Raw genomic sequence first — 20842 nt, 5'->3', positions numbered from 1 at the left:
ATCAGCGAGAGAGAGAGAGAGAGGAAGCCATTTAGCTACTAACTACGGACCCGAAGGTCTACAAAGAACTACTCATGCATCATTGGAGAGGCACCAATGGAGGTGGTGAACCCCATCCGAGATGGTGTCTAGATTGGATCTGGTGGTTCTGGACTCTGCGGCGGCTGGATCAATATTTCGTCGACTCCCCGAGGGTTTTGGGAATATTGGGGTATTTATAGAGCAAAGAGGCGGTCCGGGGGGCACCCGAGGTGGGCACAACCCACAAGGGCGCACCAGGCGCGCCCTGGTGAGTTGTGCTCTCCTCGGAGCACCCCCAGGCGCAGCCAGGGCCCATTACGTGTCTTCTGGTCCATAAAAAATCTCCATAAAGTTTCGTGGCATTTGGACTCCGTTTGGTATTGATTTTCTGCGATGTAAAAAAACGTGCAAAATACAGCAACTAGCACTTGGCACTATGTCAATAGGTTAGTACCAAAAATGATATAAAATGAGTATAAAATGATTATAAAACATCCAAGATTTATAATATAACAGCATGGAACAATAAAAAATTATAGATACATTGGAGACGTATCAGCATCCTTAAGCTTAACTCCTACTTGTCCTCGAGTAGGTAAGCGATAAAAATAGAATTTTTGATGTGGAATGCTGCCTAACATGTCATATCATATTTCTTTTCTTTATAGCATGGAAATTTAGACTTTTATATTGTTCAAATCAATAGTCTAGTTTTGACATGATAATTTAAATACTCAAGCATATCAACAAGCAACCATGTCTTTCAAAATATCAACGCTAAATTAAGTTATCCCTAGCCCATCATGCTCAATCATTGATCCATTCATGAAACACACTCGCATATTAACTATACCTAATACTCAAGTACGATCATATAGCCTCCATCTTCTCTTATAAAACACACTCGCATATTAACTATACCCAATACTCAAGGCGGACGGCGCAAGACCTCCTCGGGAGTGGCCTAGCTAGGCAGGCTCACGAGGAGCAGAGATATCAAGGAGAGGCGAACCTCACGAGGCTTTTGTGACGTGAGCCATGACGATCGGCACCAGGCGGGCGCCAGCGCGCGTAGCGTCCTTGTTTCCTCTTTGGTGCAAAGGGGGCAAGCGCAACCGCGGAGTACCGATGCATCAAGCAAAGGCTGCCATTTCGGTGAGCTTTTTTGTTTCCTCTTTCGCGGCTGTGCTTGCCCCCTTTGCACCAAAGAGGAAACAAGGATGCTGCGCGCGCTGGCGCCCACCTGGTGCCGATCGTCATGGCTCACGTCACGAGAGCCTCGTGAGGTTCGCCTCGCCTTGATATATCCACTCCTCATGAGCCTGCCTAGCTAGGCCACTCCCGAGGAGGTCTTGCATCGTCCGCCTCGCGAGGCTTGGCCCCTCGCGAGGGTCTTGGATGCTTTTTTGGTGAAGATGGGCTGCATGGCCTGCTGGCTCCGCCACGCCGCGGGCCGCAGGCAGGCAAGTCTGGGGACCCCCGTTCCCAGAACGCCGACACCATGGCTAGCCGTATCCATGGTTGCCCTCCATACCAACACTTTCCAAGGAATTTATTATTTGACAACATAATGTAAATTCATTTTTCATTTCGGGACTGGGCATCCCTAATACCTTTGCCTTACTCTCATGCAATGACAAGTGAATAAACACTCATCGTGAGAATAACAAATCTAGCATGGAAAATAATAGCCACCCCTCACCACTCCGCGAGCAAAACGAACACACAAAAGAGAAGTTTATTTTGAAAATTAGAGATGGCACATACAAATTTTCTTAGAACAGCTAAATAATACCGCATATAGGTAGATATAGTGGACTCATGTGGCAAAATTGGTTTAAAGGTTTTTGGATGCACAAGTAGTGATCATACTTAGTGCAAAATGAAGGCTAGCAAAAGATTGAGAAGTGACCAACCAAGAAATGAATAATCTTATAAGCGAGCATTAAGAATAATTAACACCAAATAATGCACCGCAAGTAGGGTATAATTTCATTGCATAACTATTGACTTTCGTGCTTGCATAGGGAATCACAAACCTTAACACCAATATTCTTACTAAAGCATAATTACTCATCAACATAACTCACATATCACATCATCATATCTTAAAACTATTACTAAGAATCAAGTTTATTTTGTCCAATGATCTTCATGAAAGTTTTTATTATATCCTTCTTGGATATCTTTCACTTTGGGACTAATTTTTATGTGTTGATTTTGATAAGGTCAAACAAATATAAGTGAAGATCATGAGCATAATATTTCTTTCTCTCAAATTAATTTAAGTGAAGCAAGAGAGAATTTCTTAAAAAATTTACTAACTCTCAAATAAATCTAAGTGAAGCAAGAGAGCATTTCTTCAAAAATACTAATGCACACCATGCTTAAAAAGATATAAGTGAAGCACTAGGGCAAGTCCATAGCTCATAAAAATTTAAGTGAAGCATATAGAGCAATTCTAACAAGTCATGACATAATTTTGGCTCTCTCAAATAGGTGTGTCCAGCAAGGGATCAAGACTTAAAACACAAAATAAAACAAGCAAAGACTCATATCATACAAGACGCTCCAAGCAAAACACATAGTATGTGATGAATAAAAATATAGCTTCGAGTAAAATACCGATGGTTGTTAGAAGAAAGAGGGGATGCCACTCGGGGGCATCCCCAAGCTTAGTTTCTTGCTCTCTTTTGGATAATAACGGGGGATGATGACCCACAAGTATGGGGGATCTGTCGTAGTCCTTTCGATAAGTAAGAGTGTCGAACCCAACGAGGAGCAGAAGGAAATGATAAGCAGTTTTCAGTAAGGTATTCTCTGCAAGCACTGATATTATCGGTAACAGATAGTTTTGTGATAAGGTAATTTGTAACGGGTAACAAGTAATAAAAGTAAATAAGGTGCAGCAAGATGGCCCAATCCTTTTTGTAGAAAAGGACAAGGCTGGAAAAACTCTTATATAAAGGAAAACGCTCCCGAGGACACATGGGAATTGTCGTCAAGCTAGTTTTCATCACGTTCATATGATTCACGTTCGGTACTTTGATAATTTGATATGTGGGTGGACTAGTGCTTGAGTACTGTCCTTCCTTGGACAAACATCCCACCTAAGATTAACCCCTCTTGCAAGCATCCGCAACTACAAAAGAAGTATTAAGGTAAACCTAACCATAGCATGAAACATATGGATCCAAATCAGCCCCTTATGAAGCAACTCATAAACTAGGGTTTAAGCTTCTGTCACTCTAGCAACCCATCATCTACTTATTACTCCCCAATACCTTCCTCTAGGCCCAAACAATGGTGAAGTGTCATGTAGTCGACGTTCACATGACACCACTAGAGGAAAGACAACATACATCTCATCAAAATATCGAACGAATACCAAATTCACATGACTACTTATAGCAAGACTTCTCCCATGTCCTCAGGAACAAACGTAACTACTCACAAATCATATTCATGTTCATAATAAGAGGGGTATTAATATGCATAAAGGATCTGAACATATGATCTTCCACCGAATAAACCAACTAGCATCAACTACAAGGAGTAATCAACACTACTAGCACCCCACAGGTACCAATCTGAGGTTTTGAGACAAAGATTGGATACAAGAGATGAACTAGGGTTTGACATGAGATGGTGCTGGTGAAGATGTTGATGGAGATTGACCCCCTCTCGATGAGAGGATCGATGGTGACGACAATGGTGATGATTTCCCCCTCCCGGAGGGAAGTTTCCCCGGCAGAACAGCTCCACCGGAGCCATACATTGGTTCTGCCTCGTGGCGGCGGAGTTTCGTCTCGTAAGCTTGCTTCTTATTTTTTCCAGGATGAAATACTCCATATAGCCAAAGATGGGCATCAGAGGGCTGCCAGGGGGCCCACGAGGCAGGGGCGCGCCCAGGGGGGTAGGGCGCGCCCCCACCCTCGTGGATGGTGGGTGGCCCCCCTCTGGTACTTCTTTCACTCAATTTTTTTATATTTTGAAACGTGCTCCCGTGAAATTTCAGGACTTTTGGAGATGTGCAGAATAGGTCTCTAATATTTGCTCCTCTTCCAGCCCAGAATTCCAGCTGCCGGCATTCTCCCTCTTCATGTAAACCTTGTAAAATAAGAGAGAATAGGCATAAGTATTATGATATAAGGTGTAATAACAACCCATTTTGCAATAAATATCAATATAAAAGCATGATGCAAAATGGACGTATCAACTCCCCCAATCTTAGACCTCGCTTGTCCTCAAGCGAAAGCCGATATCAAAAAATATGCCCACATGTTTAGAGACAGAGGTGTCGATAAAATAAAATACGGACATGAGGGCATCATGATTCTTATAGCAGCAACATATATATATATATATTGTCATTTGATTTCTTATGCTAAAGTAACAATTCAATCACAATTGCAAGTATGAATCAGAAACTTCATTGAAAACTAGCAAACTATAATCTCAGTCATTGAAGCAATTGCAATTTATCATAACATCAGAAAGAGTCAATATAATAGTTTTTTAGCAAGTCCACATACTCAACTATCATTTAGTCTTTCACAATTGCTAACACTCATGCAATATTTATGCGTATGAAGTTTTAATCGGACACAGAGAAAGATAGGGGCATATAGTTTTGCCTCCCAACCTTTTACCTCAAGGGTAATGTCAACAATAATAATTCATAAAAACTCACATCCAATTAGCTATATATATCTGGATCTTTCCAACACATTGTGCTTGCCAAAGGATAAAATGTAAAAAGGAAAGGTTAAGATCACCATGACTCTTGTATGAAGTAATAGACAAGAATAAAAGATAGGCCCTTCGCAGAGGGAAGCAGAGGTTGTCATGTGCTTTTATGGTTGAATGCACAAAATCTTAATGCGAAAGAAAGTCACTTTATATTGCCACTTGTGATATGGACCTTTATTATGTAGTCCGTCGCTTTTATTTCTTCCACATCACAAGATCATACAAAGCTTATTTTCTCCACACTAATAAGTCATACATATTTAGAGAGGAGTTTTTATTACTTGCAACGATGACAACTTACTTGAAGGATCTTACTCAATCCGTAGGTAGATATGGTGGACTCTTATGGCAAAACTGGGTTTAAGGATATTTGGAAGCACAAGTAGTATCTCTACTTGGTGCAAAGAATTTGGCTAGCATGAGAGGCAAAGGCAAGCTCAACATGTTGAATGATCCATGACAATATAATTTATTTCGGATGTAAGAAAACATAAGCCATTAAGTTGTCTTCCTTGTCCCACATCAACTCTTTAGCATGTCATATTTTAATGAGTGCTCACAATCATAAAAGATGTCCAAGATAGTATATTTATATGTGAAAACCTCTCTTTCTTTATTACTTCTTATTAATTGCAACGATGACCAAAACTATGTTTGTCAACTTTCAACAACTTTTATTGATCATACTCTTTATATGTGAAGTCATTACTCTCCATAATATCCATATGATCTCTTTATTTCTTTTTATTCTTTCTCTTTTATTTTATTCCCTCAAGATCATAGCAAGATAATCAAGCCTTTGACTCAATACTAATCTTTATTATATATAGCTCACGGACTCGATTACATGGAAGGATCATAAAGCAAAACTCAAAACTAGATCATACTAAAACTTTATTCTACTAGATCAAGATATTACCAAAAGGATCGAACTAAGAAAAAAAGGGTAAAGATAAAAGTGTGATGGTGATACGATACCGGGGCACTCCCCCAAGCTTGGCAATTGCCAAGGGGAGTGCCCACACCCGTGTGCTTATGTCTCTTTCTTCGGAGGTGGTGATGATGGAGTTGTTGATGGGATGTGCTTCTTCCTTAATTTGTGCTTGAGGATATAATTTTGCTCCCTCAGGTCATCAATCTCCTGCTCAAGGCTTAATATCTTTTTGCATAGTTCCTGCTTATTCTCCTACAAGAGGCGAAAAGGGATAAACTTGATCTTAGGTTTCTTTTCTCTATCGGGGAGGCTTGACTTTTTGAACTCTACATTCATGTCCCCAGGTTGAGGTAATGGGATTTCATCTTCATCTAAGCTCGTCTCCTCCTTTCCCCTAGGCTCATAGTCTTCTTCTTCCTCCGTGGTCCAACCACAATGCTCCAAGTCCCCGTAGACCTAATGATCTGCAAGGTAATCAGCCACATAGCTTTCTCCCTCCGAATCTTGGGATGACATATTGCTTTAATCTGCAGCAGAAATAGCTCGAAACAAGGACAAAAGATATTTGCGTGATACGGTGGTCAAAACTTTCGGGAGATTATATAATGGATTTTTACCGACCGAAAGAAGTATCGTGCAAGAAAACGGAGTCCGAAGAGCACACGAGGTGCCCACGAGGCAGGGGCGCGCCCAGGGGGGTAGGGGGCGCGCCCTCCACCCTTGTGGAAGCCTCGTGTCCTTCCCGGACTGCTTCTTATTTTCCTATTTTCTTAAATATTCCAAAACAGAGAAAAAATGATATTAGAACTGTTTTGGAGTCGGTTTACTTACCGTACCTCATACCTATTACTTTCCGGAGTCTGAAACGCTCTGGAAAGTGTCCTTTATGTATTCCTCTGGGGTTACGGTTTCAGTAAAATTAGTTTCAACATTTATGGGGTTACTTGAGATATAATGTTTGATTCTTTGACCGTTCACCACCCTCGGATTTGTGCCTTCGAAGTTGTTGATTTTTATTGCACCAGAATTATAGACCTCCTCGATGACGTAAGGGCCTTCCCATTTAGGAAGGAGTTTACCTGCAAAGAATCTTAAACGAGAGTTGTATAACAATACATAATCACCTACATTAAACTCACATTTTTGTATCCTTTTGTCATGCCATCTTTTAACTTTTTCTTTAAACAGTTTGGCATTCTTATAGGCCTGGGTTCTCGATTCATCAAGTGAGCTATTGTCAAATAACCTCTTCTCACCGGCAAGTTTGAAATCATAATTGAGCTCTTTAATGGCCCAATATGCCTTATGTTCTAGTTCGAGAGGTAAGTGACATGCTTTTCCATAAACCATCTTATACGAAGACATACCCATAGGATTTTTATATGCAGTTCTATAAGCGCATAATGCATCATCAAGTTTCTCGGACCAATTATTTCTAGATCTATTAACAGTCTTTTGCAAAATTAATTTAAGCTCTCTATTACTCAATTCTACTTGACCATTAGACTGTGGGTGATATGGAGATGCAGTTCTATGATTAACATCATACTTAGCAAGCATTTTACGAAAGGCACCATGAATAAAATGTGAACCACCATCAGTCATTAAGTATCTAGGGACTCCAAACCTCGGAAAAATAACTTCTTTAAGCATCTTAATAGAGGTGTTATGATCAACACTACTAGTTGGAATAGGTTCTACCCACTTAGTAATGTAATCAACAACAACTAAAATATGTGTATACCCATTAGAGGAAGGAAACGGTCCCATATAATCAAAGCCCCAAACATCAAATGGTTCAATAACAAGTGAATAATTCATAGGCATTTCTTGACGTCTACTAATATTACCAATTCTTTGACATTCATCACAAGAAAAGACAAACTTACGGGCATCCTTGAAGAGAGTAGGCCAATAAAAACCTGATTGCAATACCTTATGTGCAGTTCTATCTCCAGCATGGTGTCCTCCATATGCCTCGGAATGACACTTGCGTAGGATCTATTCCTGTTCATGCTCAGGTACACAACATCTAATAACACCATCTACTCCTTCTTTATAAAGGTGTGGTTCATCCAAGAAGTAATGTCTTAAATCATAGAAAAACTTTTTCTTTTGCTGGTATGTGAAGCTAGGTGGTATAAATTTAGCAACAATGTAATTAGCATAATCAACATACCATGGAGCAGTATGAGAAGCATTTATGACAGCTAATTGTTCATCAGGAAAGCTATCATCAATAGGTATTGGGTCATCAAGAACATTCTCTAACCTAGACAAGTTGTCTGCAACGGGGTACTCAGCTCCCGTTCTATCAATAATATGCAAATCAAATTCTTGTAGCAAGAGAACCCATCTAATAAGTCTAGGTTTAGCATCTTTCTTTTCCACAAGATATTTAATAGCAACATGATCAGTGTGAACAGTTACTTTAGAATCAACTATATAAGGTCTGAACTTATCACAAGCAAATACAACTGCTAAAAACTCCTTTTCAGTAGTAGCATAATTTCTTTGAGCACTATCTAGAGTTTTACTAGAATATTGGATAACATTTAATTTCTTATCAACTCTTTATCCTAGAACAGCCCCTACAACATAATCACTAGCACCACACATGATTTCAAATGGTAAATTCCAATCAGGAGTCTAAACAATAGGTGCAAAAATCAAAGCTTTCTTAAGTATTTCAAATGCTTCTACACAATCATCATCAAAGACAAAAGGAACATCTTTTTGTAAGAGATTAGTCAGAGGCCGAGAAATTTTAGAGAAGTCCTTAATGAACCTCCTATAAAAACCATCATGACCAAGGAAACTTCTTATACCTTTAATGACCTTAGGACACGACATATTTTCAATAGCATCAACTTTAGCTTTACCAAGTTCAATACCTCTTTCAGAAATTTTATGCCCCAAGACAATACCTTCATTAACCATAAAGTGGCACTTCTTCCAATTCAAGACGAGATTAGTTTCTTCACATCTCTGCAAAACTCGATCAAGGTTGCTTAAGCAATCATTAAAAGAAGTTCCATATACAGAAAAATCATCCATGAATACCTCAATAATCTTTTCACAAAAGTCAGAGAATATAGCAGTCATACATATTTGAAAGGTAGCAGGTGCATTGCATAAACCAAAAGGCATATGTCTATAAGCAAAGGTACCAAAAGGGCAAGTAAAAGTTGTCTTTTCTTGATCCCCTTTTGTCACAGGTATTTGAAAGAAACCAAAATAACCATCTAGAAAGGAATTTTTTGTATGTTTGCATAATCTTTCTAGCATTTGATCAATAAAAGGTAAAGGGTAATGATCCTTTTTAGTAGCTTTATTTAAATTGCAGAAATCAATTACCATTCTATAACCTGTAACTATTCTTTGTGGGACCAATTCATCTTTATCATTAGGAACAATAGTAATACCTCCCTTCTTAGGGACACAATGGACAGGACTTACGCATTGACTATCAGCAATGGGATAAATTATACCTGCCTCCAGAAGCTTTAGTATTTCTTTTCTTACCACTTCTTTCATCTTAGGATTTAACCGTCGTTGGTGATCAACAACTGGTTTCACATCTTTCTCCAATTTTATTTTGTGCTGGCATAGAGTGGGACTAATGCCCTTAAGATCATCAAGAGTATATCCAATAGCAGCACGGTGCTTCTTCAGAGTTTTCAATAATTTCTTTTCTTCATGCTCTAAAAGGTTAGCACTAATAATAACAAGATATATGTCTTTCTCATCGAGATAAGCATATTTAAGAGTATCAGGTAAAGGTTTAAGCTCAAACACAGGATCACCCTTGGGTGGAGGAGGATCCCCAAGGATTTCAACAGGCAAGTTGTGTTTCAAAATAGGTCCCTGTTTAAATAATACTTCATCCATTTCCCTTCTTTCATTCATAAATATATCATTTTCATTGTCGAGCAAATATTGTTCTAAAGGATCATTAGGAGGCACGACAATAGAAGCAAGACCAATAATTTCATCTTTACTAGGAAATTCTTTATCATGGGGTTGTCTATGAAATTTAGCAAAATTAAACTCATGAGGCATATCCCCCAAACCAATAGTAACAACATCCTTTTTGCAATCGATCCTAGCATTAACAATATTCAAGAAGGGTCTACCAAATATAATGGGACAAAAGTTATCTTGTGGGGAACCAAGAACAAGAAAATCAGCAGGATATTTTGCTTTCCCACACAAGACTTCAACATCTCTAACAATCCCAACTGGTGAAATAGTGTCTCTAGGCAAGTTTAATTGTAACACCAATCTCTTCTATCTCAGCAGGTGCAATATCATACATAATTTCTTTGTATAAGGAATGAGGTATTGCACTTGCACTAGCACCCATATCACACAAGCCAAGATAGCAATGATCTCCTATTTTAACAAAAATAACAGGCATGCCTACAACAAGTCTCCTATTTTAACAAAAATAACAGGCATGCCTACAATAGGAACAACAGAATCATTATAAGTGATAGTCTTTTCTTCAACTTTAATAGGTGCAACTACTTTTACTTCAATGGGAGGATTATATTTAATCCACTTCTCCTTAGGGAGATCAACATGAGTAGCAAATGATTCACATAAAGAAGATACTATCTCAGAGTCAAGTCCATATTTAGTGCTAAATTCACAGAAAGCATCGGTATCCATAAAAGATTTAACACAATCAAACTTAGGTGTTATACCTGACTCCTTACCTTTGTCGAGGTCCCAGTCTTCAGAGTTGCGTTTATTCTTTCCAATAAATCCCATTTGAATTCAATAGTCTTCATCATAAAGGAGCTAGTACAAGAAGTATCGAGCATGGAGCGATTATTGAGAGAAAGTCGAGCATAAATTTTTTGAATAATAATTTCTCTTGAGAGCTCATGATTGGGGCATGAATATAACATTGACTTAAGCCTCCCCCAAGCTTGAGTGATGCTTTCTCCTTCGGGAGGCCAAAAATTATATATATAATTACGATCACAATGAACAAGATGCATAGGATAAAACTCCTGATGAAATTCCAATTTCAATCGGTTGTAGTTCCATCATCCCATATCATCACATAGCCTAAACCATGTCAATGCCTTTCCCTTCAAAGATAAAGGGAATACCTTCTTCTTGATAACATCCTCGGGCATACCTGCAAGCTTAAATACTCCACAAACTTCATTGTAGGATCGAAAGTATGTCTAGAGGGGGGTGATTAGACTACTTGACCAAATAAAAACTTAACCTTTTCCCAATTTTATTTCTTGGCAGATTTTAGCTATTTTAGGACAAGTCAAGCAATCATCACACAATTCAAGCAAGCATTCAAAGAGTATATTGGCAACGGAAAGTAAAGCATGCAACTTGCAAGAATGTAAAGGGAAGGGTTTGGAGAATTCAAACGCAATTGGAGACACGGATGTTTTTCCCGTGGTTCGGATAGGTGGTGCTATCCTACATCCATGTTGATGGAGACTTCAACCCACAAAGGGTAACGGTTGCGAGAGTCCACGGAGGGCTCCACCCACAAAGGGTAACGGTTGCGCGAGTCCACACAGAGCTCCACCCACGAAGGGTCCACGAAGAAGCAACCACCCACAAAGGGTCCACGAAGAAGCAACCTTGTCTATCCCACCATGGCCATCGCCCACACAGGACTTGCCTCACTAGCGGTAGATCTTCACGAAGTAGGCGATCTCCTTGCCCTTACAAACTCCTTGGTTCAACTCCACAATCTTGTCGGAGGCTCCCAAGTGACACCTAGCCAATCTAGGAGACACCACTCTCCAAGAAGTAACAGATGGTGTGTAGGTAATGAACTCCTTGCTCTTGTGCTTCAAATGATAGTCTCCCCAACACTCAACTCTCTCTCATAGGATTTGGATTTTGTGGAAAGAAGATTTGAGTGGAAAGCAACTTGGGGAAGGCTAGAGATCAAGATTCATATGGTAGGAATGGAATATCTTGGTCTCAACACATGAGTAGGTGGTTCTCTCTCAGAACATATGAGTTGGAATGGTGTATGCGCTCTGATGGCTCTCTCTTCGAATGAAGAGGAGGTGGAGGGGTATATATAGCCTCCACACAAAATCCAACCGTTACACACAGTTTTCCAATCTCGGTGGGACCGAATCAACAAATTTGGTCAGTCTGAAAATGTAAACCTAGTGACCGTTAGAAATTTTCGGTAGGACTGACATGCAACTCGGTAGGACCGATATGGTTAGGGTTTGGGCATAACGTAATCTCGGTGAGACCGATTACACACACTCGGTGAGACCGAATTTGGTAATTAGCTAACCAGAGAGTTGGTCAGGCAAACTCGGTGGGACCGATTTGCTCTTTCGGTGAGACCGAAAAGTTACAAAGGGGAAACACTGAATTTACATTGCAATCTCGGTGGGACCGATTCGCTCTTTCGGTGAGACCGAAAAGTTACGAAAGGGAAACAGAGAGTTTGCAATCCCATCTCGGTGAGACCGAGATCCCTATCAGTAGAACCTAATTGCTAGGGTTTGGCAGTGGCTTATGACAAGTGAAACTCGGTGGCGCCGGATAGGAAGAATCGGTAGGACCGAGTTTGGCTTAGGGTTTAGGTCATATGTGGATATGGGAAAGTAGTTGAGGGTTTTGGAGCATATCACTAAGCACATGAAGCAAGAGGCTCATTAAGCAACACCTCATCCCTCCTTGATAGTATTGGCTTTTCCTAAAGACTCAATGTGATCTTGGATCACTAAAATATAAAATGAAGAGTCTTGAGCTTTTGAGCTTGAGCCAATCCTTTGTACTTAGCATTTTGAGGGTTCCACTTTCACATCCATGCCATGCCAATCATTGAGCTTTCCTGAAATAATCATCTTGGAATAGCATTAGCTCAATGAGCTATATGTTGTTATGAATTACCAAAACCACCTAGGGATAGTTGCACTTTCAATCTCCCCCTTTTTGGTAATTGATGACAACATATAGATCAAAGCTTCGACAAATGATAATAAGCATGAAATATATTGTCGCTTTGAGAAGTATGTGATAAGTAAGAGCTCCCCCTAAGTTTGTGCATATTTAAAATTTGCTTTGTACTGCAAATGCACAAGGAGTTAGAGTCATGGGTTACTCTTCCATGTCACATACATCTTGGTGGAGCGCTTAAAATGATAAGAATGAAATACATGCACTCATCACCAAGAATAGTGAATGATCACATAAGATAGATAAGATAATAGCATTAAGCAAGCATTAAGTGTAGCTTATGATCAAACACATGATCATCAATGTCTCACAAGCAATGACATAGTATCTCAAGCACTCAAAAGCAAACAAGTTCGAAAAACCACCAAATAAAGCAAGAGAGAAAAGCAACACTCTCTCTCTCTCAAAGCCTATGATCTATACATTTTTCTCCCCCTTTGGCAACAAGTTACCAAAAAGTTCCTAGAAAATGAATAGTGCTAGATCGACGCTCAGGCTTGATCTTCAGGTGGTGGTGGAGTCCGGATCACTCCAAGAACGAAGGCTTCTGTAGATGCTGAAGTAGACGCTGGAGTTGGTGGAACTGAAGCTGTAGCTGGTGCAGAAGTGGTGGCTCTTGTGTCAGCAACTAGCACGGCAGATGACCTCGGACCTCGTGGCACTCTGGCAAAGGCATGAGTGGTAGTCCTGCCTCTCCTCTCCTGCATGTCATCCTGGAGCTGCTCCACTGCAGTCTGAATCTCTGTCACCTTGACATCCAAGTCATAGAACTTTTGTTCCATGATTCTCTCTAGGCTTGCCTGGTTCTGAGTTAGGGTGGCTAGTCCTTTCTCAATCCGCAGGGTGGATGCAATCAGGTAACCAAGCTGCTCTTGTTTAGTTTTCAAGAAATACTCAGATGCCTCCTCTTGAGTTGGCATCTTGGCAGCTTTCTCCTTCCTTGCCTTCTCCTTCTTTGCTTGTGCTTGGGCAGACGATGGCTCATTCTCAGTCATGACAACTTGATTGTCCTCAAAATCTGGACGGATGGGCAGGTGTTCCTTGTCCAATAAATATATGCCCGTGCCCATCTTAGAGTTGATGAGCTCCTGAATTTGAGGTGCATATCCACAGCTCCTCTTCTGATCTGCTGCAGTCCTCTTGATAGTCTCTACTATGAGGCTCATGACCTTGAATTTCTGTGGCACATCAAATACGTGAAGCAAGTTGATTGCATGGCCTCTGATCATCTTGTGATCTCCAGACTTGGCCAATAAGGTGTGCCTCAATATCCAATTGATGGTTGGCAGCCCTGACAGAAGATAATGCACTGAGCCAAATTTGAAAGTGTCAAGAGCTTCATTTGGAATTTCCTTGTACATGTTGGACATTGAGTTATGATCCATCTTTTTCTTGGCATAAATGTCCAAGTCATCTGCTTGCTCCTCTGGGGCATTGATCAGTTGAGCCCATTCAGCAACTGTAGATTGGTACCTCGTACCCTCAGACATCCAAGTTATCCTCCCATCTGGATAAAAGTGTGCCGTGGAGTAGAATTGCATGATAAGCTCCTCGTTCCACTTTGTGAGCTTCTGCCCAACAAAGTCAGCAACTCCACAAGCACTAAAGCTGTCATACACTCTAGGGTAGTGTTTCGAATACTGCTGTAGCTCTAAAAAATCTGAAAAATTAGGAAGACCTGAGCAATTTTTATATTGATCTACCTCAAAAGGAATGGGTATTTTATCACTCTCTGGTTAAAAATTAAATTTTTTTGTGAGCGCAAAAGCATCTGTTTTTTCAACAAGATCAAACAACTATCACCCAAGAAGATCCTAAAGGCTTTACTTGGCACAAACACTTATTAAAACATAACAAAATACAATCATAACAGTAGCATAATTATGCTAGCACTCAAAAATAGGAAGCAAAAAGCAAAAATAAATTTTATTCATTGGGTTGCCTCCCAACAAGCGCTATCGTTTTATGCCCCTAGCTAGGCATAAATAATTTTAATGATGCTCACATGAAAGATGGCAATTGAACACGAAGAGAGCATCATGAAACATATGACAACCACTCTTAAGTCTAACATAGTTCCTATGCATAGGAATTTTATAGGCAAACAAATTATCAAGACAAGAAACATCTAACATATGCAAAGAAGAGGAATAAAATATTGACGATCTCAACATAAGAAGATGTAATTTAGTAACATGAAAACTTCTATAACCATATTTTCCCCTCTCATAATAATTATATGTAGGATCATAATCAAATTCAACAATATAACTATCACATAAAATATTCTCTTCATGATCCACATGCATGCAAAGTTGACACTCTTCCAATATAGTGGGAGTATCATCAAATAATGTCATGACCACTCCAAGCCCACTTTTATAAAAAAACATAAGATTCAACACTCTCCAAATGTGTGGTATTATTTTTCGCTAAAGTTGACACTCTTCCAAACCCACTTTCAATATTATTGCAAACATATTCATTATGCGGCTTAAATAATTTTTCAAGATCATCAGAAGAATCACCCCAATCATGATCATTGCAAAAAGTAGTAGTCATAGCAAAATTAGCATCCCCAAGATTGGGGTTTTGCATATTATTAGCACAATTGACATTAATAGAATTTATAGTAAAATCATTGCAATCATGCTTTTCATTCAAGGAGCTATCATGAATCACTTCATAAATTTCTTCATCGCAATTTTCAGATTCACGAATCTCAAGCAAACTTCATAAAGATAATCTAGTGCACTCAACTCACTAGAAATTGGTTCAACATGATTGGATCTTTTAAAAATATTAGCAAGTGGATGGGGATCCATATCAATAGAATTTTAGCAAGCAAAGATGCAAGCATATAGAAGGCACATGGCAACACAAGAAAACAAAAGATCTGACAAGAAAAAGGCGAATGAAAAAGAGGGGCGAATAAAACGGCAATTTTTTTGAAGTGGTGGAGAGGAAAATGAGAGGCAAATGGCAAATAATGTAAATTGCGAGGAGATGAGATTTGTGATTAGGAACCCGGTATATGTTGGAGATCCTGCCTGGCAACGACGCCAGAAATCCCTTTTGATGTCGCTTGAAGCTACGTCGGTATTTCTCCAAAGAGGAAGGATGATGCAGCACAACGGCGGTAGGTATTTCCCTCAGATGTGAAACCAAGGTTATTAAACCAGTAGGAGAACCAAGCAACACAACGTAAATAGCACCTGCACACAAATAACAACTACTCGCAACCCGACGTGTAAAAGGGGTTGTCAATCCCATTCCAGTAGCGGCGCCCCAGATGGGCAAATGGACGTGAGAGAGTTGTAAATATTGATAAATCGAACGCCAAATAAAATAAATTGCAGTAAGGTATTTTTGTATTTTTGGTTTAATAGATCTGAAAATAAAAGCAAAGGAAAATAGATCACAAAGGAAAATAATATGAGAAAGAGACCCGGGGGTCGTAGGTTTCACTAGTGGCTTCTCTCGAGAAAAATAGAAAACAGTGGGTGAACAAATTACTGTTGGGCAATTGACAAAACTTCAAAAAATCATGACGATATCTAGGCAATGATCATTACATAGGCATTGTCGGCGTCCTGGGAACGGGGGTACCCAGACTTGCCTGCCTGCAACCCAGGGCGTGGCTCCACCAACGGCCTGGTACAGCCCATCTTCACCAGCAACCACTCAAGACCCTCATGAGGGGCCAAGCCTCGAGAGGCAGACGACACCAAGACCTCCTCCGGGGCGGCCTCGCTAGGCTGGCTCCTGAGGAGCGAAGATATCTATGCAAGGGGCACCTCGCGAGGTCCACGTGACATGAGCCATGACGACCAAGGCCAGGCGAGCGCCAGCGGGCGTAGGGTGCGACTTTCCTCTTTGGTGCTAAGGAAGCAGACGCATGTAAGGAGTCCCGAGGCATGATACGTCTCCGTCGTATATACTTCTCCAAACACTTTTTCCCTTGTTTTGGACTCTAACTTGCATGATTTGAATGGAACTAACCCGGACTGACGCTGTTTTCAGCAGAATTGTCATGGTGTTATTTTTGTGCAGAAATAAAAGTTCTCGGAATGACCTGAAAATCAATGGAGATTATTTTTGGAATATATAAAAAATACTGGAAGAAGAAACCACGTCAGGGGGCCCATACCCTGTCCACGAGGGCGGGGGGCACGCCTACCACCCTGGGCGCGCCCCCCTGCCTCGTGGGCCCCCTGATGCTCCACCGACCTCAACTCCAACTCCATATATTCGTGTTCGGGGAGAAAAAAATCAGAGAGAAGGATTCATCGCGTTTTACGATACGGATCCGCCGCCAAGCCCTAAACTCTCTCGGGAGGGCTGATCTGGAGTCCGTTCGGGGCTCCGGAGAGGTGAATCCGTCGCCATCGTCATCATCAACCTTCCTCCATCACCAATTCCATGATACTCACCGCCGTGCGTGAGTAATTCCATCGCAGGCTTGCTGGACTGTGATGGGTTGGATGAGATTTATCATGTAATCGAGTTAGTTTTGTTAGGGTTTGATCCCTAGTATCCACTATGTTCTGAGATTGATGTTGCTATGACTTTGCTATGCTTAATGCTTGTCACTAGGGCCCGAGTGCCATGATTTCATATCTGAACCTATTATGTTTTCATGAATATATGTGAGTTCTCGATCCTATCTTGCAAGTCTATAGTCACCTATTATGTGTTATGATCCGTTAACCCCGAAGTGACAATAATCGGGACCACTACCGGTGATGACCGTAGTTTGAGGAGTTCATGTATTCACTATGTGTTAATGCTTTGGTCCGGTACTCTATTAAAAGGAGGCCTTAATATCCCTTAGTTTCCAATAGGACCCCACTGCCACGGGAGGGTAGGACCAAAGATGTCATGCAAGTTCTTTTCCTTAAGCACGTATGACTATATTCAGAATACATGCCTACATTACATTGATGAACTAGAGCTAGTTCTGTGTCACCCTATGTTATAACTGTTGCATGATCGATCGCATCCGACATAATTCTCCATCACCGATCCATTGCCTACGGGCTTTCCAAATATTGTTCTTCGCTTATTTACTTTTTCGTTGCTACTATTACCATCACTATAAAACCCAAAAATATTACTTTTGCTACCGTTACTTTTTGCTATCGTTACCACTACTATCATATTACTTTGCTACTAAACACTTTACTGCAGATATTAAGTTATCCAGGTGTGGTTGAATTGACAACTCAGCTGCAAATACTTGAGAATATTCTTTGGCTCGCCTTGTGTCGAATCAATAAATTTGGGTTGAATACTCTACCCTCGAAAATGGTTGCGATCCCCTATACTTGTGGGTTATCAAGACCATTTTCTGGTGTCGTTGCCGGGGAGCATAGCTTTATTCTTTGAGTCACTTGGGATTTATATCTGCTTATCATTATGAAGAACTTGAAAGATCAAAGAACCAAGATTTTTCCATCAACTACGAAGAAAGGTAAGGAACTGCCATCTAGCTCTGCACTTGATTCACCTTCTATTTTGAGTAAACTTGCGACACCTAAACCTGCTTCTGCTATTAATTCTGATATGTCACATGTTATTGATGATGCCACTTCTGCTATGCATGATACTTATGATGAAATTACTTCTATGCTTGATAATACTGTGCCACCAGGTGAATTTCTTGATGAACAACTTGCTAGGGCTAGAGAGAATGAAATTATTGAAACTGATAATATTGATGAAAGTGATGATGAAGATTCTCCCCCTAGATATGAATTGCCTCTTGTGCCTGAGGGTTATGTTATGGATGAAGAAACTACCAAGAGACTTTCTTGCCTGCAATGATAGAAGCGATCTTAAGAAAGTATTATCTAAGCTGAAAGAAAAGTCTTTGAATGCTAGAATGAAATATGATCCTACTTATGCTACTTCACCTATCTTTATTACTGATAAGGATTATGATTTCTCTGTCGATCCTGAGTTAATTACTTTGGTTGAATCTGATCCTTTCTATGGCTATGAATCTGAAACTGTTGTGGCACATCTTACTAAATTAAATGATATAGCTACCCTGTTCACTAATGATGAGAAAACTCGCTACTATTATATCCTTAAATTATTTCCGTTCTCATTAAAGGGTGATGCTAAGATATGGTTTAATTCTCTTGATCCTGGTTGTGTGTGTAGTCCCCAGGATATGATTTACTACTTCTCTGCTAAATATTTCCCCGCTCATAAGAAACAAGCTGCTTTAAGGGAAATATATAATTTTGTGCAAATTTAAGAAGAGAGTCTCCCACAAGCTTGGGGGAGGCTTCTCCAATTACTTAATGCTTTACCTGATCATCCTCTCAAGAAAAATGAAATACTTGATATCTTTTATAATGAGACCACCTAGATAGTTGTGCTGGTTGTGTTTCCAGGGAAAGAACAGTTGATCAAGCTGAATTGCTATTGAATAATATGTTGACTAATGAAAATAATTGGAAACTTCCTGAACCAACTCCTAATCCAACTCCGAAGAAAAGGGGTATTCTATTTCTCAGTCCTGAAGATATGCAAGAGGCAAATAAATCTATGAAAGAAAAAGGTATAAAAGCTCAGGATGTTAAGAATTTACCTCCTATGTAAGAAATACACGGTCTTAATTCATCACCTATTGAAGAAACACACGGTCTCGATAACCCGACACAGGTAGTAAAGGTAAACTCTATCTATAGATATGACTAGCACATATGCCCGTGCATTGCAATGGGAGAAATAACAGAACTATATTCAAATTTTGTGATGATCGTATTTGCAAAACATGTTCGGTTCATGCAAACTTTCATCTTAACCAAGATCCATAGAAACATCACTAAAATATTTTTAGTGTGGTGCTAATGATACACATCTAATTAATTGTTCCTGTCTTGTCAAGCATCTCATAAAAATCTTTTAAAAAATATCTTCCTCACAAAAAAATCTTTTAAAATTTGTAGTCATTTATTAACAAAAATACTTAACATATTTTTTACCATCACAAGGACTATTTTTCCAACCTTAGTCCTTGTTGTGTGCCTCAACTTACCTAGACAAAAAACGAAAAAACAGAATTTGTGTACTTCAAAGAGAACCAAGCAAATAAAAATGAAATGTTTATAAGTCAGCACGAACAGAGCATGCTGAGGGCTCAACCTGCTAAGTGACTGCCTATAACATTTAAAGAAGCCGACATGAAAGATAAAGCCCGTAAATACATGAATTGAGCAACTAAAGAACATTATAAGTCACATTATAAATTTATGACTCTCACATGTCAGCACTTACCCTCCATCTCAATATTTTTGGGATCCGAAAGTGTTGACTCATGAGTCAGAATACAAAAACTATTTTGCTTTGCTATTTGGAGCATCCAACACAAGGTGTGTGCGACCTACATATTACTTCACTATATGACAGCTTACCTAGGAGAACAGGAGAGAATATCTAGGCCTTGTTTGGATTACCGTTTCTCTCTCAAATACACTTGTAAAAATTATAGGTCTCTGCTCGTCGTTTTTTTTCCGGCTGGAAATCTGTTCATGGCCGGTAAAATACACGTGTAGAATAAATGCATCCATAGCGCGGCCCTACTATAGCACATCAGCACCAAAGAAACTACTTTAGATCATATAACCAATATTGTAATACTTAGCATCCAGCACAAATCATACAACATAAACGCCACTAAAAGAAAGAATTGTTGCTTGAGTAAGCCAGAGTCTTTGCCCCGTCGTAAAAACCTCTCCCTTCGTCCCGTAACAGTGAATCAGCCCCTATCATCCCTAGCACCAACTATACAAATCTGGCTTATCCGATGATGAACTTAATTACTATTGGAACAATAAAAAAATTCAATTGGTCGTGTTTCAGTGAGTACCCTAGCTAGCAACCTACCTTGATGAATAAGTAACAAAATCATATTTTGCGTTAAGTAGGCAAGGACAGCGGCCTGATGTTGTTGTTCGCGCGAGACTGGGTGGGCTGTCTGCAGCGGCGTCAAAGCGGACCCATCCGCATCATATACATGAGCTTGGTGTAACCGTTGGGATGCCCCATGTGTGACATGGAGCGCACGAGCTCGGCAGTTGAGATGTACATGCTGAAGAGGACGAAGGCCTTGGCGGAGGAGGGACAGGGGCAGAGGAGGAGCTGCACACC

Source organism: Triticum urartu, chromosome 2A (assembly GCF_056163025.1).
Source record: "Triticum urartu cultivar PI428250 chromosome 2A, HENAU_Tu73, whole genome shotgun sequence".
Classification (NCBI taxonomy): domain Eukaryota; kingdom Viridiplantae; phylum Streptophyta; class Magnoliopsida; order Poales; family Poaceae; genus Triticum; species Triticum urartu.
This window is presented reverse-complemented; position numbering follows the sequence as displayed.